The sequence below is a fragment of the Canis lupus genome, chromosome 27 (genome assembly GCF_048164855.1).
Source record: "Canis lupus baileyi chromosome 27, mCanLup2.hap1, whole genome shotgun sequence".
NCBI classification, from domain to species: domain Eukaryota; kingdom Metazoa; phylum Chordata; class Mammalia; order Carnivora; family Canidae; genus Canis; species Canis lupus.
In genome coordinates, this window is record NC_132864.1 from 28,717,750 (window position 1) to 28,742,238 (window position 24,489).

General features: G+C 44.3%; 2 long non-coding RNA genes across 2 annotated transcripts; one reads left to right on the plus strand and one right to left on the minus strand.

Moving 5' to 3' along the window:
• The first annotated feature begins 259 nt into the window (after positions 1-259).
• Positions 260-19,195, plus strand: LOC140619549 (uncharacterized). The gene is made up of 4 exons (XR_012019439.1): positions 260-500; positions 17,786-17,886; positions 17,970-18,100; positions 19,059-19,195. It is a non-coding gene; the product is annotated as an uncharacterized lncRNA (long non-coding RNA).
• Positions 8,323-11,052, minus strand: LOC140619548 (uncharacterized). The gene is made up of 2 exons (XR_012019438.1): positions 10,878-11,052; positions 8,323-8,576 (listed from the first exon to the last, which is right to left on the minus strand). It is a non-coding gene; the product is annotated as an uncharacterized lncRNA (long non-coding RNA).
• Positions 19,196-24,489: the final 5,294 nt, after the last annotated feature.

Here is a 24,489-nt window from a genome sequence, read left to right on the forward strand (position 1 = left end):
GATTTTAACTTTCTTGGGACATCCCTTGCTCTTCTACCGTCGTCCTCAGCACTCTGGAAGATGTCCTTAACAGTTCTCATTTAACCAACAACTTTTCTTTAAAACAGGAAGCAGGGCTCCTCTGGGGCAGTCCTCTCTCTGGTCATCCTGCCCCTCCCCCATGGGTTCCAGCCTCCCAGCTGGCTCTCACTCACCGTCCACACCTCCAGGTCTGTCTGCTCTGGTTTCAGCCTGCAACCCTTGCCAAAAGTATCAAAAAGGAAACCGCTAGTCAAAATTTCCTCTCCTTCCCTGAATTTCTTGTTTTTCTTTCTTGCTTTTTTCTTTTTAAGATTTTATTTATTTGAGAGAGACAAAGAGCATGGTGGGGGGGGCGGGGCAGGAGGAGAGGGAGAAGCAGGCTCCCCACTGAGGCAGGAGCCCGATGTGGAGCTCCATCCCAGGAACCCGAAATCAGGACCTGAGCCCAAGGCAGACACTTAACAGAATGCGCCACCCAGGTACCCCTCATTTTTTTTTTAATTGAGGGCCATCTTTATTGGACATTTCTTTCTTCCTTTTTTTTCCCTTTCCCTGAATTTCTTTCTTTTTTTTTTTTTTTAATATTTTATTTGTTCATGAGAGACAGAGAGAGAGAGGGGGGGAGACACAGGCAGAGGGAGAAGCAGGCTCCATGCAGGGAGTCCGATGTGGGACTCGATCCTGGACCTGCAGGATCATGGGCTGAGCTGAAGGCAGACAGACGCTCAACCACTGAGCCCCCTCAGGTGTCCCACCTTTCCCTAGATTTCTGATTCTACTTCTGCAGTGGGTGCGAATGGTAACCCAACTCCAGGGTGTGTGTGTGTGTGTGTATAAAGAAAAAAATATATATATATACACACATATATATAGTATATATGTACTAAAATGTATAAAAATGTATATATACTTTTTTAATTAAAGTTTTTTTTTTTTTTTTTTTTTTTTAATTCATGAGAGATACACAGAGAGAGGCAGACACACTGGCAGAGGGAGAAACAGACTCCATCCCAGGACCCTGGAATCATGACCTGAAACAAAGGCAGACCCTCAACCACTGAACCACCCAGGCATCCCAAAATATATATATTTTAAAACCTAAAAACAAAACCAAACCCCGCAAAGCTGGAAGCAGGAATATGAGAGAGAGAATGTGGGGGAGGACTTCTTGTCACCTCCACTATGATCCTACCCTTCCTTGGCTGTAAATTCTGCGGTCACTCCCTCTCCCAATTCCTGCTCTGCCTCTTTCTCTAAAGCAGCCAGAAGGGACTTGGGGGTGTCTGAGCTTACACATTTTCCTCACTCTCCCTTGGGGCCCCGGGGAGAGGCTAACCCCTGGGCTGAGGAGCTGGCTTGGAAACTCAGGGCTCCGGGGACCACGCTCTCTGGACCGCGCTCGCTTCTTCTCTTTGCACAGCGAGGGAGCTGACCTTTTCGGTTTCATCCTGCCTTTTTCCTCTACGCCCCACATGGCTTGGCAACCATAAGTCACCACTGTTTTTCCTCCTTGGCATTTCTTAAATGTGGCCTGCTTAAATTAAAAGGTCAAAAGAGAGAGGCCCCATGGACTTTGAAACGTTCAGCTTGCCTTCTGGCCCCGGCCACTGGCTTGACAGGTCCCGCTGGCTCTCCCGGAGAGGGGGCCGCTGATGAAATCCGGAATCCAGAGGAGGCCCTGAACCCTCCCAGGCCCTCCCTCCCTGAAAGTGCCCTTGTTTGCGTATCCGGGTTCCAGAACAGGAACCTCTTGTTGGAAATCACCCCGGGAGGTAACGTTACTGATTGAGTAGTCCGCCCGCCTCCCTGAGAAAGACAGAACCTGTTTTCACTGATTAAAATCGCCTTATTTGTTCACTTTCTACTTCTTTTAAATTTTTTTTAAGATTTTATTTATTTATTCATGACACACACACACACACACACAGAGAGAGAGAGAGAGAGAGAGGCAGAGACACAGGCAGAGGGAGAAGCAGGCTCCACGCAGGGAGCCAGATGCGGAACTCGATCCCGGGTCTCCAGGATCACGCCCTGGGCTGAAGGCAGATGCTAAACCGCTGGGCCACCCAGGCATCCCCACTTTCTACTTCTAAATGTTCTCAGAACCTTTTTCCAGGAAGAAGCCAGATGATAGGAAATCAGAGAAGCAACGATCATCCAGCCTGTTTTCGCCCTCCTCACTCTAAAGCTCCTTTTACTGTCATGAAACACGCAGGAGGATGTGTGGAATAAGCCAATAGCAGCAACAACAGAACAACAGCCGATGAGTGGGGGGTGTGTGCCAGGTGCTGTGCAAGGCACTGGCATCCATTCTCTTTCGTTTCTGCAGGGTGGGAACTGGCTCCAGAGGAGGAAGGTGGAGAGGTGAGGCCCAAGGTCACACCACTAGTCGGTGGGAGAACTGACCTTTGAACCTAGATCTCCATGCCCGATTCCTGGGGGTTGGACAGGCAGGGAAAGGACCCAGGCCTGGCTTCCTGCTTTGAAGCCCTGTGGCTTTTGAGGCGACCCCCACTTTCAGTGATTTGCATTTGATTAGACAGAAACTGAAAACTCAAGGGGTCTGAAACCAGCAAAAGAATGTTCTTTCAGTCTCTGTTGGCCTTCCTTGGTTGGGTAACATCTACTCTGCAAACAACAGACTGGGAGCCAGGCAGAGCTGGCCCCACGCCTAGTGGAGTAAACAGCACCTGAAGGTCAGGCAGGCCGCGCAGGGCACCTCATGAGGCCTCGCTCTGAGACACAGCCATGGGCTAGAAGCCGGGAGCCCAGAGCCCTGCTCCTGGTGCTGCCGTTATTATCATGTGTGCTTCTCTTTTCCTCATCTTGAAGTGGAAGAAGTCGTCTTGAAAGATTGAGGTCCAGGCTGGCCCCAGGGATCAGTTTGACAGGAGCAGTGCGGCTCAGGGGTGGGCACGCAGAGGGTAGAGTCCAGTTGCCTGGGTTCGGGTATCAGCTCTACCACTTACAAACTCTAGGACTCTAGACAACTCCCTAACTTTTCAGACTGTTTTCCTATCATGCATCTAAGAATAATAGTAGAACCCACCCCATAGAGTTGTCAAGATATTAAGTCAGAAAGCCCAGCAGAATTCTAGAATATAGTGTCATGGCCACAAAGGTCCTTTCCTTTGACTTTGTTTTGGTGGGGAAATTGAAATTCAATTAAAGCAAAAGTTAAACTAGAAGGAGGAGGAGAGATGGAGGAAGAGGAGGAAGGGATGGAGGAGAAGAAGTTACAGTTAACATCTAGGGGTGCCTGAGTGGCTCAGTCAGCTAAGGGTCTGCTTTTGGTTCTGGTTGTGATCCGGGGGATCCTGGGATTGAGACCTGTGTCCAGCTACCCTCTCAGTGGAGAGTCTGCTTGTCTCTCTCCCCCTGCTCACTCTCTTTCTCTCTCAAATAAATTTTTAAAAAAATCTTTGAAGTTATATTTAACATCTTATAATTAATACTTATTTCAGGGATCCCTGGGTGGCGCAGCGGTTTGGCGCCTGCCTTTGGCCCAGGGCGCGATCCTGGAGACCCGGGATCAAATCCCACTTCGGGCTCCCGGTGCATGGAGCCTGCTTCTCCCTCTGCCTGTGTCTCTGCCCCTCTCTCTCTCTCTCTCTCTCTCTCTCTCTCTGTGACTATCATAAATAAATAAAAAATTTTTAAAAATTAAAAAAAAATACTTATTTCAGGGATGTCTGGGTGGCTCAGCGGTTTAGTGCGTGCCTTCAGTCCAGGGCGTGATCCTGGAGTCCCTGGATCAAGTCTCACGTCAGGCTCCCTGCATTGAGCCTGCTTCTCCCTCTTCCTGTGTCTCTGCCTCTTTCTCTGTGTCTTTCATGAATAAATAAATAAAATCTTAAAAAAAAAAACTTATTTCAGTGATTATACATAGGAAACAACATGTTGGGAATTATTAGTGATTCTTTAACTCTGCAAATATTCACTGACTGGTTGGTGGATGTGGAGCCTTTTTCTAGTTCTGCAGATCATAAAAAGATATTTACACATAGACCTTTTCCTAAAGAACTCCCAGTCCAGGAAGAGACACATACAAATAACTATGACAGAGAAGTAACAGTGTCATGCAGGGATTAGGAATCTGCTCTGATGCTTCAGTATATTCTCTAGAGGCCCAGACACAGCAAGATTCCTGGGAGAATGTAGACTTTGTGGTCACATATAGCACATTTTCAGGCCCAACTTTGACACTGATCAGCTGGATAATCTTGGACAATTTAAATACCTTCTCTGAGCGATTTCCTCCTCTTGTGATGATTAATTTTATAAGTTAATTTAGCTAAGCTACAATACCCAGGTATTCTATTAAACAGTAATCCAGGTGTTGCCCTGCAGGTATTTTGTAGACGCAGTTAACGTCTACAATTGACTTCAAGTAAAGGAGGTCGTCCAAGTGGGTCTCATTCAATCAGTGAAAGGCCTTAAGAGCAAAACTAAAGTTTCTCTGAGGAAGAATAAATTTCACATATGGATTGTGGCATTGGCTCCTGCACAGTTTCCAGCCTACCAGTCTGTGCCAAAAATAATTTTAAACATGTCAGCCCCACAATCATATAAGCCAATTCCCTGAAATAAATCACATATATGTAGATCATATATCACATATATATCAGGTATATATGATATGGGACCACATCATATATACATACAATGCTATATACTACATATATATATCAAATCACCTATCTATGATATTATGTAAAAATGTCCTACTGGTTCTGTTTCTCTGATAATAGACAAGCAGAGATGTTACTTCTCTTTCCCTGTCTTGACTGTCCCCAGCATTATCTATCCCCTGCTCCTCTCAGTTCCTCAACACCTTATCATGAAAGTACAGAACTTGGACTTGGGAGGGTCTCTAAAGGCTGTGTAGTTCACTCTCTTCTAATGTGTAAATGAAGATATTCAGATGGAGAAGCCAAGTGATTTGTCCCAGATCTCAAAGACTACATTGGCCTGGGGGTAACATTTAGGGCTGCCTTGCAGAGTTGGCATAGAGTGAGGCAAGAGAAGCACTTACTTCAGGTGCAAAATTTAAGGGGGTGCCCCAAAAGCCAGTAATCAAGATGAAAAATGTTTTGATGTAATATTTTTTAAAATCTAAATTAATGCAAAAATCTATGGTGCACAAAGTATCACTTTTTTTTTTTTTTTTTTTTTAAAGTAAGCTTCATGCCCAACATGGGGTTTGAACTCACAACCCTGAGATTAAGAGTCACATGCTTGGGCTTCTGGGTGGCTCAGTCAGTTGAGCATCTGCCTTTGGCTCAGGTCATGATCCTGGGATCCTGGGATCCAGTCCCACATCAGGCTCCCTGCTCAGTGGGAAGCACCTGCTTCTCCCTCTCCACCTGCCACTCTGCCTACTTGTGCTCTCTATGTCAAATCAATCAATCAATCAATCTGAAAAAAAAGTCACATGCTCTACCAATTGAGCCAGCCAGGCCCCCACAAACTAACATTTTTAAATAAAGAAGGATCATTATTATTGGATTTTCCTTTTGCTGTAGGCGCTGGTCTGGTTGGCACAGTACAGTTGCCTGTGTCTATTGGCATCTCTGTATTTAGACATGGCATCATATGCTACCCACAGTGTGCATTATAATTGTGCATGTGGTTTCCTCTGCCCATCAAGACCTCTCATAGGTGGCCAAAAGCCCTGGTGTGCCCAGGACTGAGGGGTTTCTCAGAATGCAAGATGTTTAATGGATAAATTGAGGACAGTAACAGCAAACCAGGATGGTTGTTTATCCTGTTAGAGAAGGAAACAGGGACCAGATCATATGCACTTTTTATACCCTTGAGCCACTTGGTTACACTAATTATTATTGAATGAATTTGCCTTTTCTGGAGAAGTGCTTGGCAGGCACTCAGTATATCCCTAATCAGTTGCTTATCTGAGACACAGAAAGGCTAACACTGACTTGGCCAGGACCCACTGGCAAATCCCTGGTGCTCCAGCACCAAGCCTGTTGGCCTTCCCAGTGTCCTGCCTGCTGCTCATCCATAACCATCCCCTAAGATTCCTGAGCTATAAATCCACTTTGCAAAACCAGTAAAGGCCAATTTGCCTAAAATCTGCCCAGGAAGTTGCACTCCTTTTCTTCTTTTTTCTTAACCAGCAAATACTCTGCCTTTTGAAACTTTCTGTGCCTTAGACATAAATAAGCTTATTGCTTCAAGGATCATCATATCGTGCCTTTTGCTAAGGACAGACATACGGAACATTGTAGGCAGGCCACTTAACAAAGCTAGCTCTGTCACCTGGATCAAGACCTCTGACTGCTTTGGTTCTAAGTTTCTTCAATGACCAAATGAAAGGCCTGCACTCATTGTTCTGGGACATAGCAGAGTGCTTCTGTGACCATCAGTACCCTTAATCTATAAAGTTGGCATCATACCTTTTTAAGGCAAATGTGAAAATTAAATAAGGTAATGTATAGAAACCACTTTACGGGGCAGCCTGGATGGCTCAGGGTTTAGCACTGCCTTCGGCCCAGGGCCTGATCCTGAAAACTCGGGATCGAGTCCCACGTCGGGCTCCCTGCGTGGAGCCTGCTTCTCCCTCTGCCTGTGTCTCTGCCTCTCACTCTGTGTCGCTCATGAATAAAAAAAAAAAAAAAAAAAAAAAAAAAGAAACCACTTTATATGGTCCCTTGTGGGAGGTCATTTATTTTGTTTTTCCTTCTCTCTAGTTCTCTGAATCTAAAATGCAGTTTTATTTATTTATTTATCTAGCTATTTATTTTATTTATTTATTCCTGTGAGACATAGAGAGAAGCAGAGACATAGAGGGAGAAGCAGTCCCCCCATAGGGAGCCCGACTCAGACTTGATCCCCAGATCGGGATCATGTCCTAAGCCAAAGGCAGATGCTCAACTGCTGAGCCACCCAGACACCCCATAAAATGCAGTAATTTTATGATTCCACTTTCGTTCTTTCTTTTTTTTAAAATATTTTATTTATTCATGAGACACACACAGAGAGAGAGAGAGAGAGAGGCAGAGACACAAGCAGGCAACCTGCCTGGGACTTGACGTGGGACTCGATCCCAGGACCGCATGGATCATGCCCTGGGCCCAAGGCAGGCACTAAACCACAGAGCCACCCAGGGATACCCTCCTCTTTCTTTCCTCTTTTCTTTCTTTCTTTCTTTCTTTCTTTCTTTCTTTCTTTCTTTCTTTCTTTCTTTCTTTCTTTCTTTCTTTCTTTCTTCATGAGAAACAGAGAGAGAGAGAGAGAGAGAGGCAGAGACACAGGCAGAGGGAGAAGCAGGTTCCATGGAGGGAGCCTGATGTGGGACTTGATCTCAGGACCGCAGGATCATGCCCTGAGCCAAAGACAGACACCCAACACCTGAGTTACCCAGGCGTCCCTTTTTTTTTTTTTAAGATTTTATTTATTTATTCATGATAGACATACAGAGAGAGGCAGAGACACAGGCAGAGGGATAAAGCAGACTCCCTCATGGGAACCCGATGTGGGACTTGACCCTGGCACCCCAGGATCATGCCCTGAACCAAAGGCTCAATCGCTGAGCCACCCAGGCCATCCCTGTGATTCCACTTTCTTTCTTTTTTTTTTAAAGATTTTATTTATTTATTTATGACACACATTCACAGAGAGAGAGAGGCAGAGACACAGGCAGAGGAAGAAGCAGGCTCCATGCAGGGAGCCCAACGTGGGACTTGATCCTGGGACTCCAGGATCACGCCCTGGGCCAAAGGCAGGCACCAAACTGCTGAGCCACCCAGGGATCCCTGATTCCACTTTCATAGTCGGTAGGACAGATCATTCATTCATTTATTCATTCCTTTATTCCAAAATGTCTTATTGCTCACCTGCCATGTGCCAAACATAACCCTAGGTATCAGGTGCTAAGGATATGGTGGTGAGCAAGAACCCAGTTATAAAACATTGGAAATTGGGATGCCTGGGCTGCTCAGTGGTTGACCGTCTGTCTGCCTTTGGCTCAGGGCATGATCCTGGAGTTCCTGTGGAGACCCTGCTTTCCCCTCTGCCTTTGTCTCTGCCTCTTCCTGTTTCACTGATGAATAAATAAATAAAATCTTAAAAAAAAAAAAAGAAATTATCTAAAAATCACCTGCAATGCTAGAAGAAACATACCAAAACCCCCTATGAAAACCCAATAATAGAAGGCACCCACAAGTCAGAAATCATCCCTGTTGTGACTGTTTCAAATGAATTCTGAGTAGATGCTATTTAGCAGGTGGTCACAGTTCTCCCCGGTGGCTGCTATTCTTGTATTTAAAACACCTGCTGCTGTTTGTAGGTTGCTAACATTTACTTTGGTCTTTATGTCAATGCCATTTGCTGAAGGAGCCAGCTGGGGGACTTTTCTCTTTCAACATTGCCGCCGAATTGTGCTTTGTCCATAGGAAAATAAACATCACTTATGTAGATAGCACCACCACAATCTTCAAGGGTGATTTGACCAGGGACCTTCTGCTCAAGATGAAGAGAATAGGTTTCATCTTGACGGTGTGAGGACTGCTGTCCTTCATGGCTTTATCATCTGGCTTTAAAAAAAAGTATTTTATTTATTTATTCATGAGAGACCAGAGAGAGAGAGAGAGAGAGAGAGAGAGAGGCAGGGATACAGGCAGAGCGAGAAGCAGGTTCCCTGCAGGGAACCCAATGTGGGACGTGATCCCGAGCCAAAGGCATACGCTCAACCACAGAGCCACCCAGGCGTCCCTCATCTGGCTTAATTTTACTTTACCTGGTGTTGTTTTTATCTTGCTTCCTTTCCTTGGAGCCCTTTTAAGTAATTCCTCTCCACTTTTTTTTTAATTCATTTATTTATTCATGAGGGACAGAGAGAGAGAGGCAGAGACACAGGCAGAGGGAGACACAGTCTCACTATGGGGAGCCTGATGTGGGACTGGATCCTAGGACCCCGGGATCATGACCTGACCCAAAGGCAGATGCTCAACCACTGAGCCCCCCAGGTGCCCAATTCTTCTCCACTTGTGAGATTTTACCAGACAGTTGAGAACTGATGAGCCATAGAAGGTAAAAATTAGACAGCAGATTAGTGGGTTGCCAAGTGCAGGGGTGGGGAAAAACCAGAGACTCACAACTGAATGGCGATGGGGTCTTCTCTTGAGTGATGAAAACGTTTTGGAATTAGATAGAGGTAATGGTTTCACAACATTGTGAATGTACTAAATGCCACTGAATTGTATACTTTGGGCTCTATGAATTTCACCTAAATAAAAACCAAGCAAAACATTATGTTAAGTGATAGGAGCCAGATACAAGAGTATATAATCTGTATGAATCTGTATATATGAAGTTCAAGAACAGGTTAAACTAATCTTTGGTAATAGAGTCCCAGGATCGAGTCCCATGTCGGGCTCCTTGTTTCTTGTGGGGCTTGTTTCTCCCTCTGCCTGTGTCTCTGCCTCTCTCTCTCTCTCTCTCTCTGTCTCATGAATGAATGAATAAAATCTTTAAAAAAATAAAATAAATAAAATAAAGATTGTATTTATTTGTCTCAAGTGGACTCCCCACTGAGTGCAAAGCCGAAGCAGGACTCAATCTCCTGACCCTGAGGTCACGACCCAAGCAGAAATCAAGAGTCCGATACTTAACTGAGTCACACAGGTGCCCCACACAGGCTAAGTCACACAGGTGCCCCAAGATCTGTGCATTTTATTGATGGTAATTCTACCTCATTTAAAAAATTAAAATGGAAAAAAAATTAAAATGGAAGGACGCCTGGATGGCTCAGTGGGGTAAGTGTCTGCCTTCGGCTCACGTCATGGTCTTGGCACCCTGGGATGGAGCCCCACATTGGGCTCCCTGCTCAGTGGGGAGTCTGCTTGTCCCTCTCCCTCTGCCCCTCTCCACCACTCATCCTCTCTTGCTTGATCGCTCTCTCAAGTAAATAAATAAAATCCTGGGATGCCTGGATGGCTCAGCGGTTGAGCATCTATCTGCCTTCGGCCCAGGTTGTGATCCCAAGGTCCCAGGATCGAGTCCCGCATCGGGCTCCCTGCATGGAACCTGCTTCTCCCTCTGCCTGCTTCTCTCTCTGCCTCTCTGTGTGTCTCTTGTGAATAAATAAATAAAATCTTAAAAAAAGAGAGACACCAAAGAGCACTCAAGGCTGCACAAGGAGGTCATGTGAGCACACAATGAGAAAGCAACTACGTGCAAGCCAGGAGGAGAGCCCTCACCAGAGACTGAATTAGGCTAGAATTTGGTCTTGGACTCCTCTGTCTCCAGAACTTTGAGACTCAGCCAAACCCACTAATCAAGTGTCAGGATGGAATAAAAAATTTCTTCAAACATTCAAGGACTCAAAAAACATACCTTGCCAACCCACAGAAGGGGAGAAAAAAAATTGCAAATCTGTAACTGATAAGGCACTTATATTTAGAATATATAAATTATATATTATTATAAATATATATAATATATAAATTATATATATATTTTTAAAAACCCAAATAATCCCATGAGAACCAAGTAAAAGATCTGAGTAAACATTTCTCCAGAGAAGAAACAAAAATGACAAAAAGCACATGAAAAAATGCTCAACATCATTAGTCATCAGGGAAATGCAAATCAAAAGCACAATGAAGTACCATGTCACACCCACTGGGCTATAAAAAAAAAGACTTACTAACAAGTGTCAATGATGATAGAAATTGGAACCAGCCCTCACAACACTGCTAATAGGTACAGTGTTTAAAATGGTGCAGCTGCTTTGGAAAATAGCCTGCCAGTTTCTCAAAACAAGAAACATAGAGTCACCATATGACTTAGCAGTTCCACTCCTAGGTATATAACCAAGAGAAATGAAAACATACCTGCGCAAAAACTTGTACATAAATTTTCTTTCTTGGGGCAGCCCTAGTGGCTGACTGGTTTAGTGCCGCCTTTGGCCCAGGCCGTGATCCTAGAGACCCGGGATTGAATCCCATGTCGGGCTCCCGGTGCATGGGGCCTGCTTCTTCCCCTGCCTGTGTCTCTGCCTCTCTCTCTCTCTCTCTCTCTGTGTGACTATAATAAATAAATAAATAAATAAATAAATAAATAAATAAATAAATAAATATAAAAAAATAAAATAAAACAATTTTTTCTTTCTTTTAAAGATTTTATTTTTATTTATTATTTTTTAAAAAGATTTTATTTATTTATTGACAGAGAGAGAGAGCACAAGTAGGAGAAGTAGCAGAGGGAGAGGGAGAAGTGGGCTGTCTGCTGAGCAGGGAGCCCAAAGGGTGGGTCAATCCCAGGATCCTGGGATCATGCATGACCTGAGCCAAAGGCAGACACTTACGTGACTGAGCCATCCAGGCACCCCTATTTTATTATTATTTTTGAAGTTTTATTTATTTACCAGAAAAAGAGAGAGAGCAGAGAAGAGGGACAGAGGGAGAGGGAGAGATAATCTTAAGCAAACTCCAACCCGGTGCAGACCCTGATTTGAGGCTTGATCTCAGAACCCTGAGATCAGGAACTGAGACGAAACCAAGAGTTGGACATTTAACCAACTGCACCACCCAGGTGCCCTAATTATTTTATTTTATTTTATTATTTTATGTTATTTATTTTGTACAATTTATTTATTTATTTATTTGAGAAAGAGAGTGTGTGTATACATGAGCCAGGGGAGGGGCAGAGGGAGAGAGAGAGTGGGAGAGAAGCAGACTCCCCAGTGAGCAAAGAGCTCAACACGACACAGGGCTTGATCTCACAACTCTGGGATCACAACCTGAGCTGAAACCAAGAGTTGGATGCTCAACCAATTGAGCCACCCAGGCACCCCTAAAGATTTTATTTTTAACTCATCTCCACAGCCAATGCAGGGCTTGAATCCACAGCCCCCAGATCAAAAGTAGCATGCTCTACCAACTGAGCCAGTCAGGTAGCAGGCTGCACATAAATTTTCATAGCAGCATTATTCTTAATAGCCAAAAAGTAGAGACAACCCAATGTCCATTAAACAATGAATGGATGAATAAAATTTGTTATATCCATACAATGGAACATAATTTGGCAATAAAAAGAATTGAAAGCAGGGACTCAAGATAATTGTACATGCATGTTCACAGCAACATTATTCATAAATAGCCAAAAGGTGGAAGCAACACAAGTGTTCATCAATGGATGAATGGATAAACAAAATGTGGCATAGACATGTAAGGGAATAATATTCAAGCTCTAAAAGGAAAGAAATTCTGCAACAAGAATGAAACTTGAGGACATCATGCTAAGTCAAATAAGCCAGTCACAAGCCAGTGTATGATTCCACTGATATGAGGTACCTAGAGTAGCCAAGTTCACAGATGCAGAAAGTAAAATAATAATTTCCAGGGCCTGAGGGGAGGGGTAACAGGGAGCTCTTTGATGAGCATAGAGTTTCAGTTTTACCAGATGAGAAGAGTCCTAGAGATGGATGGTGGTGATGGTTGTTCAACAATGTGAATGTACTTAACATTATTAAACCTTATACTTTTTTTTTTAAAGATTGTATTTATTTATTCATGAGAGACAGAGAGGGAGGCAGAGACAGGCAGAGGGAGAAGCAGGCTCCTCACAGGGAGCCCGATGAGGGACTTGATCTTGCATCTGGGGATCATGCCCTGAGCCAAAGCCAGATGCTCAACCGCTGAGCCACCCAGGCATTCCATATTAGACTGTATACTTAAAAATGGTTAAGATGGCAAATTTTATGTGTATTTCGCCATGATTGTAGATGAATGAACAAAGTCTTGACACACTACAACATGGATAACTCTTGAACACTTTACGCTGAGTGAAGGAAGCCAGTCTTCACATAAAGGGCCACTTATTCTATGATTCCATTTATAGAAATGTCTATAGCACACAAGTTTATATATATATATATATTTTTTAAGATTTTATTTATTTATTCATGAGAGACACAGAGAGAGAGGCAGAGGCAGAAGCAGACTCCATGCGGAGAGCCCGACACGGGACTCGATCCTGGGTATCCAGGATCACACCCTGGGCCGAAGGCAGTGCCAAACCGCTGAGCCACCCGGGCTGCCTGCCCAATGCTTAAGTTTATAAAGACAGAAAAGTGGTTGTCAGGGACTGGGGTGGCAGTATGGTGGGAGGGGTTAGGAGGGTAATTTTACATGTTAAGCCGGTTAACTGTATAGAATGTGATTATATCTAAATTAACTGTTAATAATGTATATTGAGGGGGATCCCTGGGTGGCTCAGCGATTTAGCGCCTGCCTTTGACCCAGGGCGCGATCCTGGAGTCCCGGAATCGAGTCCCACGTCAGGCTCCCTGCATGGAGCCTGCTTCTTCCTCCTCCTGTGTCTCTGCCTCTCTCTCTCGTCTTTCTCTCTCTCTCTCTAGGTCCATCATAAATAAATAAATATTAAAAAATAAAATAAAATTTGTTTATTTTTATTTTTATTTTTTATTTTTTTTTTATTTTTTTTTTAAATGTATATTGAATATGTTTAAATAAGTTAAGGCCAAATGTGCTTCATGAGAATAAGGAATTATCCCAAGAAGGGAAGGCATGGGATACAGGAAACAGGGAATCCCACATAGGATAGGATTGGTTTAAAAGGAATCTGAGGAGAAAGGTGATGTCACAGGCTAAGAGTGCAAGCAGTCTGCATTGGGGCAGGAAGGTTCTAGATAGGAATTTTATTTTATATTTTTTTAAATATTTTATTTATTTATTCATGAGAGACACACAGAGACAGGCAAAGAGGGAGGAAGCAGCTCCATGCAGGGAACCCGATGTGGGACTCGATCCCAGGACTCTGGGATCACACCCTGAGCCAAAGGCAGACGCTCAACCGCTGAGCCACCCAGGCATCCCTCGATAAGGAATTTTAAAAAAGATATACTAAGTGGTAAAAAACAAACACAGAAAATAATAGATACATTAAAAGTAAGGTAATAAAAACACGGTAGTTATTAATTACAGGAAAAACAAAAAGTTGTAAAAGAAAAAGTTTATAATACGCTATGCATCTCAGCTTTGAATGACATTGTAACAATGCATACCATTAATAAAAATGGTGGCATAAAATACATTGGGAGAATGAGGAGAAGTGGAAATGGTTGTGAAAAGAGAATTCCTTGTGTGGAAGTTGACATAGAGCAATGTAAGGTTATTATTTAGAAAAATGGAGATGACATGGGCACCTGGCTGGCTCAGTAGGTGGAGTATGTGACTCTTTTTTTTTCTTCTTTTAAGATTTTATTTATTTATTCATGAGAGACACAGAGAGGCAGAGACACAGGCAGAGGGAGAAGCAGGCTCCATGCAGGGAACCCAATGTGGGACTCCATCTTGGGTCTCCAGGATCACACCCTGGATGGAAGGCGGCACTAAACCTCTGAGCCACCTGGGCAGGCCAGAGTATATGACTCTTGATCTCAGGTTTGTGAGTTGGAATCCCACGGTGGGTGTAGAGATTACTTAAGAACAAAATCTTAAAAAAAGAGTGAGAACAAAATGGAGGTGACATAACAGGAAGTAATAGCAAAGAAGTTGCCTCTGAGGAGTAAGACTGGGGAGAGGGGAAGGGTAGGATAGGCAACCTGGATTTCGTTGTAAGCCTTTTAAAGATTTTATTTATTGGGGATCCCTGGGTGGCGCAGCGGTTTGGCGCCTGCCTTTGGCCCAGGGCACGATCCTGGAGACCCGGGATCGAATCCCACGTCGGGCTCCCGGTGCATGGAGTCTGCTTCTCCCTCTGCCTATGTCTCTGCCTCTCTCTCTCTCTCTGTGACTATCATAAATAAATAAAAATTTTAAAAAAATTAAAAAAAATAAAAAAATTTTATTTATTTGTTATTTTTATTTTATTATTTTTTTAAAGATTTTATTTATTTATTCAGGGGAGAAACAGAGAGAGAGAGACAGAGCAAAGGCAGAGGGAGAAGCAGGCTCCCTGCAGGGAGCCTGATGCAGGACTTGATGCTGAGACTCCAGGATGACGGCCTGAGCCTAAGACAGACACTCAACCACTGAGCTACCCGGGCATCCCTATTCGTTTATTTTAGAAAGAGGGAGTGCATGCCCATGCCAACAGGAGGGGCAGAGGGAGAGGGAGAGAGAGAGAAACCCAAGCAGTTTCCAGGCTGAGCTCAGAGCCCCATCTTATGATCCCAAGATCATGACCTGAGCCAAAACCAAGAGTCAGATGCCTAACCGAGTGAGCCACCCATGTTCCCCTGTTGTAAGCCTTTTAAATCTGCTTTGACTAAAAACAAAACAAGCTATATGCATATGTTTTAAAATATATTTTAACTAATCTCTATACTGAATGTGGGGCTTGAACTCACAACCCTGAAATAAAGAGTCTTGTGCTCTACCCAGGTAGAGCTCCTTAAATCTATTTTTTTAAAAATCCAGGCATCTGGGTGGCTCAGTAGGTCAAGTATCTGCCTTTGGCTCAGGTCACGATTCCAGGGTCCTAGGATCAAGCCCCACATCAGGCTCCCTGCTCAGTAGGGAGTCTGCTTCTCCCTCTCTCTCTGCCCCTCCCCCAGCTTGTGCTCTCTCTCTCTCTCTCTCTCCAATCGATCAATCAATCAATCAATATTTAAAAATGTATATATGTAAATATATTTTTTAAAATGGGAACCTAGAACGTATTGAACTCTTTTGAATGCTCATTTCCTATTCAGGAAACATGGGGTTAATTTTAGGGCTCACAGCACCCAGGGGGAAGAGACTAAATGGGAGAATTGGAAGACAGTTGTCTTAGCCGAGGACTTTCTCCTCCACCTTCCCAGGTGTGTCTAATGTCTGGGACCTTCGACAGGAACCAGGACACCGGGTCTGTTTTCTTGCCACCTTTCACCATCTCGGGTTCTGGATTCCATCTGCACCCCCAGAACACTCTTGGCCTTCAACCCTATTATTTCTGGGAATCTTTACCACACTTCTTCCCAAACTTCTTGGCCCATATTGCTCGCTCTCAGGTGCCCAGCCTTGGCTTCCCATCAGATTCTTGCCCAACACATACTTTCCTGAACTTGACACTTGGGACTTTCCCTGGGTTTCCTCACAGGGACTCAGATTCTAATTCCTCTGACACTCCACCCTCCACAGCTCCAGGCCACCCCACCCTCAGCCCAGCCTCTGGAGCCATGGGCAGAACCCAGGATCCACCTACATAACCAGGAGGAAACATCACGATGAGACATTTGCCACATCTGTCTGTAGTCTCAGCCTCCTCACTGGTGACTTGGGAGAAATTATTGTTACTGTGAAAATTCAAGAAGTATAACAGTAGTTGTGACTGGCATGAGTAAGCTTCAGGAAATTATTAGGGTAAAGAAACACTAAAGTAGAATTTCAAACAATGCCAAGAAATAGCAGCAGATTGCTGGCTAGCTGTGGGTGAGGGCAACAGGAGTGAGTGGAGATTTCTGGGAGCAAAAGCCAAGCAGAAAGTTTTAGATTTCAACAATTCTGAAGGAAAAAAACAAAACAAAACACATGGCTGTGCCTATAACTGAATGGTCTTCTACACCCATCCCTGGGGCTCTGACGCTTTTGGCCACGGCCAGGGACATGCACACTCACCATTTTTAAGTGCGAAACAAGAGACTATAGTCTGTCATCCAGGATTCCTCTTCGGCCTTGCTCTCCTTTCCATTTCAGAACATCCCCAGTCCCCTGTGGCAGTCTGAGCTTTCTTCTGACCTCCTCCATTGGGCCTTGATCTTCCATGGGCTAAAAGACTTTGCTTTACTTCCTCTAGAACCCATTTCCCATACGTTTGTATCCTCCTGACGGTGCAACTATTTAAGAATTGATGTCAAGGGCAGCCCTGGTGGCTCAGCAGTTTAGCACCACCTTCAGCCCTGGGTGTGATCCTGGAGGCCTGGGATCGAGTCCCACGTCAGCTCCCTGCTTGGAGCCTGCTTCTCCCTCTGCCTGTGTCTCTGCCTCTCTCTCTCTCTCTCTCTCTCTCTCTCTCTCTCTCTCTCTCTCGGTGTCTCTTGTGAATAAATAAATAAAATCTTAAAAAAAAAAAAAAAGAATTGATGTCAATATTTCCCTGGGGAAATTCCTACTGACTCTGAGTTTCCTCCATGTCATGACTCTTTTTATCAACATCTTTTCATTTCACTATCAGTGAAAGAAAAGAGTTTCTAAATATAATGCACATGATGGTATTTAACTTTTGTAGGCACTGTAGCCCGTTTATTTCCAGAAATGCTGCTCTGAGGACTGGAATCTTTAAATCGCATTAAGATATTTGACTTGGATCCGTTTTTTTTTTCATGGAAAGCTGGTACTGTACTGATTCCAGACTTTGAGAATTCATAATTCAGTAAAAATTTTTTTAAAGGTGGTAGTCAGGGGAGTAAGAGTCTTTTTTCAAAGGTGGGGCTTGGGGTGGGGGTGATAGGAACAATCGTCTGTTACCACCCGAAGAATAGGAAGAATGTAGAATGGGCTTTTAAATTTAGTACATTAAGCTTTTTAAAAAAATGCTCTACATTGTGCTTATTTTTCTCATTTCTCTGGTCTCCTGTGGTTTGACCACGAGGAACAAACCAGCTAAGCGGAGGGAGCTGGCGCCGCAAAGGACTGCAGGGCCACCTAGTGGCCGGACGTCTTCCCTGCACCTGCAGGGGATGCCATTCCTGCCAATAGTCACCCCAAATGAACTCGCACCTAGGGTTTTTGGCATGAAGATCAGCCCTTGCTACTTTATGGAATTTTTAACATTCATTTTATAAATGTTCCTACAGCCTTGGACTTCAAAGGATTGCCTCACCCTAAACCTGAAGATTGAATTTCCAGCCATTGACTGGTGATTCTGAGCAGTGTTTCCTGAGTCAGACAGGCCTGGGTGAGAATTTGCTGTCTGGGTGACTTTGGGCAAGTTATTTAAACTTTCTGACCCTCAGTTTCTTCTCTCTTTTTTTTTAAAAGATTTTATTTACTTCTGAGAGACAAAGATTGAGAGAGAGAGAGAAAGCCCAAGTGGGAGAAGAGGCAGAGGGAGAAGCAAACTCCCCACCGAACAGGGAGCCAGACATGGGGCTTGATCCCAGGACTCCAAGGTCAGTGACCTGAGCTGAAGGCAGATGCTTAACTGACTGAGCCACCTAGATGCCCCTTTATCACCCTAGTTTTTTTTTTTTTAATAAAATAATTTTTATTGGTGTTCAATTTACCAACATACAGAATAACACCCAGTGCTCATCCTGTCAAGTGTCCCCTCAGTGCCCGTCACCCACTCACCCCCACCCCCCGCCCTCCTCCCCTTCCACCACCCCCAGTTCGTTTCCCAGAGTTAGGAGTCTTTATGTTCTGTCTCCCTTTCTGATATTTCCCACACATTTCTCTCCCTTCCCCTATATTCCCTTTCACTATTATTTATATTCCCCAAATGAATGAGAACATATAATGTTTGTCCTTCTCTGATTGACTTACTTCACTCAGCATAATACTCTCCAGTTCCATCCACGTCGAAGCAAATGGTGGGTATTTGTTGTTTCTAATAGCTGAGTATTACTCCATTGTATACATAGACCACATCTTCTTTATCCATCATCTTTCCATAGACACCGAGGCTCCTTCCACAGTTTGGCTATTGTGGCCATTGCTGCTAGAAACATCGGGGTGCAGGTGTCCCGGCGTTTCACTGCATCTGTATCTTTGGGGTAAATCCCCAGCAGTGCAATTGCTGGGTCGTAGGGCAGGTCTATTTTTAACTCTTTGAGGAACCTCCACACAGTTTTCCAGAGTGGCTGCACCATGACCCTCAGTTTCCTCTTGTGCAATGGAGAGTAATAGTTGGCAGGATTGTTCTGAAGATAAAGGGAAGTGTGCATGTCATGTATTTCTGGCTGTTCCTGACAAGTAAACATCGCTATTGATTTGTTCAATGCTTATGGAAAGATGGTATAGCCTAGGGAAGGGACAGAAACTACCCACCCACACAGGTCTATCTATGTAAAAGGTTTAATATGAGATGCCTGCGCAGTGTCTCCAAAATCTTTTTTTTTTTTTTTTCAGAGATTTTGTTTATTCATGAGAGACACGGGCACAGGGAGAAGTAGGTTCCCTGCCAAGCATGGAGCCCAAGGTGGGACTCGATCTCAGGACCCTGGGATCATGACCTGAGCCAAAGGTAGACGCTCAACTGCGGAGTCACCCAGGTGCCCCTTTCACTTCTTTTCAATAATTTTTTTTTCAATAATGTTTTATAGGTTTGTTTGTTTTGTTTTTATATAGAGATCTGCATAGCTTTGTTGTTTTTTTAAAAAAAATTTTATGTTTAAGTAATTTCTAGACTTAATGCCGGGCTTGGACTTTCAACCCTGAGATCAAGAGTTGTACACTCTACCACTGAGCCAGCTTTATGCCCCTATGCACAACTTTTTAAAAATACCGATTTCTAGAAACTTCAATTTTGATGTCATTGTACATGATACTTTTTTACATTTCATTTTATAACTGGTGCTGTGTGTAGAAGTATGTTTTTTTATATTGACCTGTATCTAGCAAACATGCCACAATAACTTATTTATTCTAATACTTTATTTTTCGATTCATTTGGGCTTTCCCTGTGCCTAATCATGTCACTATTGAATAATGGCAGTTTGACTTCTTTCTGTCCAAACTTTTCTTTCTTTCTTTCTTATTTTAATTTTAGATTTTATTTATTTATTCATGAGAGCCACACAGAGAGAGGCAGAGACACAGGCAGAGGGAGAAGCAGGCTCCATGCAGGGAGCCTGGTGCAGGACTCGATCCCAGGACCCCGGGATCACACCCTGAGCGAAAGACAGACGCTCAACCACTGAGCCACCCGGGTGCCCCTCTCCAAACTTTTCTTAATTATTGCCATCTTGCATGGCCTAGGGCCTACAGGACATTGGTGAATATTTGTGATAGTCTTTGTCTTGTTCCCCATCTCAGAGAGCTTTCGAATTTACCATTGACTATATTTGCTAAGAATTTTTAGTGGATCATATTTAATGAGATCTCCTCTGCTTTCCAGACCTTTCAAAGTAATGATTTCTATAATTTCTATAGATAAGACTGGAGGTAATATATATTTCCAACTATTTTTTTTAAGATTTTATTTATTTATTCATAGAGACAGAGAGAGAGAGAGGCAGAGGGAGAAGCAGGCATCATACAGAGATGCCTGATGTGGGACTCGATCCAGGGTCTCCAGGGTCTCCAGGATCACGCCCTGGGCTGCAGGCGGCGCTAAACCGCTGCACCACCGGGGCTGCCCTGTTATTTCCAACTCTTATTATTATTATTATTATTTTAAATTTCCAACTCTTAATAGTGATTATCAAGGTACACCTGGCTGGTTTAGTCAGTAGAGCATGTGACTCTTGATCTCAGGTTTGTAAATTCAAGCCACACATTGGGCGTAGAGATTACTTAAAAAAAATAAAATCTTAGGGGTAGCTCAGTCCGTTAAACACTTGACTCTTGATTTTAGCTCAGATCATGATCGCAGGACTGTGAGATTGAGCCCAGCATAGGGCTCTGTGCTGGATGTGGAGCCTGCTTAGGATTCTCTCTCACCTTGTGCCCCATTCCCCCTAAAAAAAAATAATAAAAATAGAATAAAATCTTAAAAAAAAAACAAAAAACAAAACAGTGGTTATGGCAGGATGGGGGTATGGGAGAGGTTGTATGACATTACAGGTAACTTTTACTTTCCCTTTTTCTTTTTAAGATTTTATTTATTTATTCATGAGAGACACACACACACACACAGAGGCAGAGACACAGGCAGAGGGAGAAGCAGGCTCCATGCAGGGAGCCTGATGTGGGATTCGATCCTGGGACTCCAGGATCACACCCTGGGCTGAAGGCAGGTGCCAAACCACTGAGCCACCCAGGGATCCCCAAGTTTTACTTTCTAAAAAATAAATTACTTTAGCCTCTGAATTATTTACAGTGAACGTAGATCTCTTTTGTCATCAGTAAAAATAAAGCCAAAGGACAATTTAATTAATCCAGTGAAAGGTAACAAGTGTCAGATAGTAAAATGAATCTCAGAAACAACTTTGTAATGATCTATCCAACTATATAATTTTCACTCAGTTTTTTCTCATCACCACGTCCTCAGTCTCTGCTTAGACTTTCTGATTCACACTGAGTTGCAGCACATACTGAGATTTGGTCCCTGTGGTGGGTGCTGTTGGTACCCTGCCCAGGCCTCTTCATAGGCCAGTGCGCCGACTTCCCAGCTGCTCTGGGCGTTGGCCACTAAAAGCTGATGGCTCCATCCTTCTTTGGAGGATTCTCTTAACTGGTGGGAGCTGCCCTGCCAGGAGATGCCTGGGAGGTGACACATACAGCCTGCTTGGCCCATGGCCAAGGACTGACTAACAGGGTGGGGTATGAAGCCCAGCTCCCTGGCCTTGAGGCAGGACAAACTCCACAGTGCAGTAGATACCCAAGAGCCCCCTGTGGGATCAGGCTGTGGCTGGACCTCTCTTGAGAGCTCCTATTAGCTTGGCTCCAAGGGTGGGCTCCCTGTGTCCAGGGCCCACCTGTCTCATCTGCGATCCAGGGGACACAGTATGAGGTGGCCAGGGAAGAGCTGGACGTGGCTGGAGCAGTGGCCCCCAAGGAAAGACCACAGAGCACTGGAAATGTGGCTGAGAGGGAACGTGGCATCCAGGGCTGTCTATCTGACTCTAAAGCCTGGATTTGGAGCTATGACCTTGTGCCATGCTTCATGCCTAGAAAGTTTCTACAGTTTTAAGTTGCAACTATTCTAAAAAGTGTAAGGGGGTGGGGGGGTGCCTGGCTGCCTCAGGAGGGGGAGCATGTGACTCTTGATCTCAGGGTTGTGAGTTGGAGCCTCACATTGGGTGTAGAGATGACTTAAAAATAAATAGATATACAACCCTCCCAAGCAAAACAGATCTGTAAGAGGGGGGTATTCCTTCATAATGCAGGTTCTAAGGAGCTGCAAAGGGCAGCCCGGGTGGCTCAGCGGTTTAGCGCCACCTTCATTCAGTTCAGGGTCTGATCCTGGAGACCTGGAATCAAGTGACACGTCGGGCTCCCTGCATGGAGCCTGCTTCTTCCTCTGCCTGTGTCTCTGCCTCTCTCTCTGTGTGTGTCTCTCATGGATGAATAAATAAAATCTTTAAAAAATAAATAAGGTGCTGCAAGGTCAGTATTTATTTATTTATTTATTATTTTAAAAAGATTTTTATTATTACTTGTTTATGAGAGACACACAGAGAGAGGCAGAGACATAGGCAGAGGGAGAAGCAGGCTCCATGCAGGGAGCCCGATGCAGGACTTGATACAGGACCCTGGCATCATGACCTGAGCACCATGACCTGAGCCCAAGGCGGATGTTCAATCACTGAGGCACCCAGGTGTTTCAGCAAGGCCAATATTTAGCATCCAGGCAGGCGACTACTCTGTCGGGTAACTAGCTCGCTTTGTTTTTTGTTTTTTTAAGATTTTATTTATTTATTCATGAGAGACACAGAGAGAGAGAGGCAGAGACACAGGCAGAGGGAGAAGCAGGCTCCATGTAGGGAGCCCGACATGGGACTCGATCCCAGGTCTCCAGGATCACGCCCTGGGCCAAAGGCAGGCGCTAAACGGCTGAGCCACCCGGGCTGCCCTAACTGGCTCACTGTGACTCAGCCCAGGTCAACAGGTCAGCAGTGAAGAGCCAGCATTGGGAGAGTAGATTATCCATATGGAAAAGGAATCGGTTCCCTATGCCACACAAACCATAGATGAATTTCAGATATATCAAAGTTTTCTAAATGTGAACAAAGAGGGGTGCCCGGGTGGCTCAGTCAGTTGTGTCCAATTCTTGATTTCAGCTCTGGTTGTGATCTTGGGTTCCTGAGATCACCACCCACCCTGCTTGGGAATCCACACTTGGCAGGGGGTCTGCTTGAGATTCTCTGATTCTTTCTTCCTCTGCCCTTCCCCCCTACTCATGCATGCTCACTCTCTCAAAATATAAGTAAATCTTTTTAAAAAAATATTTTATTTATTTATTCATGAGAGACACACAGAGAGAGGCAGAGACACGGACAGAGGGAGAAGCAAGCTCCCCATGGGGAGCCCGATGCGGGACTCAATCCCAGGACCCTGGGATTATTCCCTGAGACAAAGGCAGATGCTCAATTGCTGAGCCACCCCAGTGCCCCATAAATAAATCTTTTTATTTTTTTATTTTTATTTTTTAATAAATCTTTTTTTAAAAAAAGAATATCAGAGTGGAAAGAATATCTTAAATAGGATGTGAAAACTGCAGACCTTTAAGGAGAAATATTTAATATAACTATCAAAATTAAAAGTATCTGTGTGACAGCATCATAAAATGAAAAGCAAAAGGCATGATAGTATCAGATGGCAAATTCCAGTTTACTATGCAGTTCTCACTCACAGGGCTCCTGCCTGGTGTCTCACCCTTGAAGCCATTTGCCACCTTCACCCTCCTCCGTGACCACCCAAAATGCACAAGAGTGTGAGCTAGGTCAGACCCCCAAAAGTTGGGCCAGGTATGAGAACTCGTGAGGCAGCTGGCCTGGACTCAGTTGAAGTCATTTTCACTTTGCTTTTCTACAGAACCTGCCAGAGAGCTGTGTGAAAGGAGTACCTGACATGGAAGGTCCACGGCTCCATTCCTCAGAGGTACACCTGAAGTCCCTGAGTCCTCAGCTTTCCTAGGGGAACAAAGAATGTGCTCCAGCAGAGGGAGCTAGAATCCCAGGGTGCCATTTGTCCCTTTTTGTTCTGGAAGAGAGGGTATGTCAACCACTGTGATGTGAGCCTGTCTGACTTACCAATCAAAACTCCTTGCTGTGCCATGGTTCCTGGTCACTACTGTGTTTTCTTTCTTGCTGCCCAAGAAGGCCTTCCAGAGGTTTCCATGCAGTGGAGCTGGCCTGGGCTACCACAGAAGGTAGGTATTTTCTAATTGGATTGAAATTCTCCACTAGAATCAAAGGAAGCTGTTGAACTCTCTTTAGTCTGCATTTCTCTGGAGTTGTTTTGGGCTTTTACACCTGTTCATAGAACACTTGAGTAGTGAGCCTACACTCTCTGCTCTTCATAGGTCCCCTTTGCAAATTTACTAGCCTTCAAGAAAAGAAGGTGAGGTCTTGAGGCCAGTGACAACTGTGACAGCTTCACAGCAACGTGTTTGCTGCTAACTCTGAGCATGATACATTAAAAAAAGTAAGCTTAATTTTTTAGAACATTTTTAGATATACAAAGAAAAATTGCAAAGATAGTACACATCATTCCCACCCAGCCCACACCATTTTCTTCCTTTATTAACAACTTTTATCAAGGGGCACCTTGGTGGCTCAGTTGGTTAGGCATCTGCCTTTGGCAGAGATCATGCTGGGGTCTTGGGATTGAGCCCTGAGTCAAGCTCCCTGCTCAGCGGGGTGGGGGGGGACTGCTTCTCCCTCTCCCTTTGCCC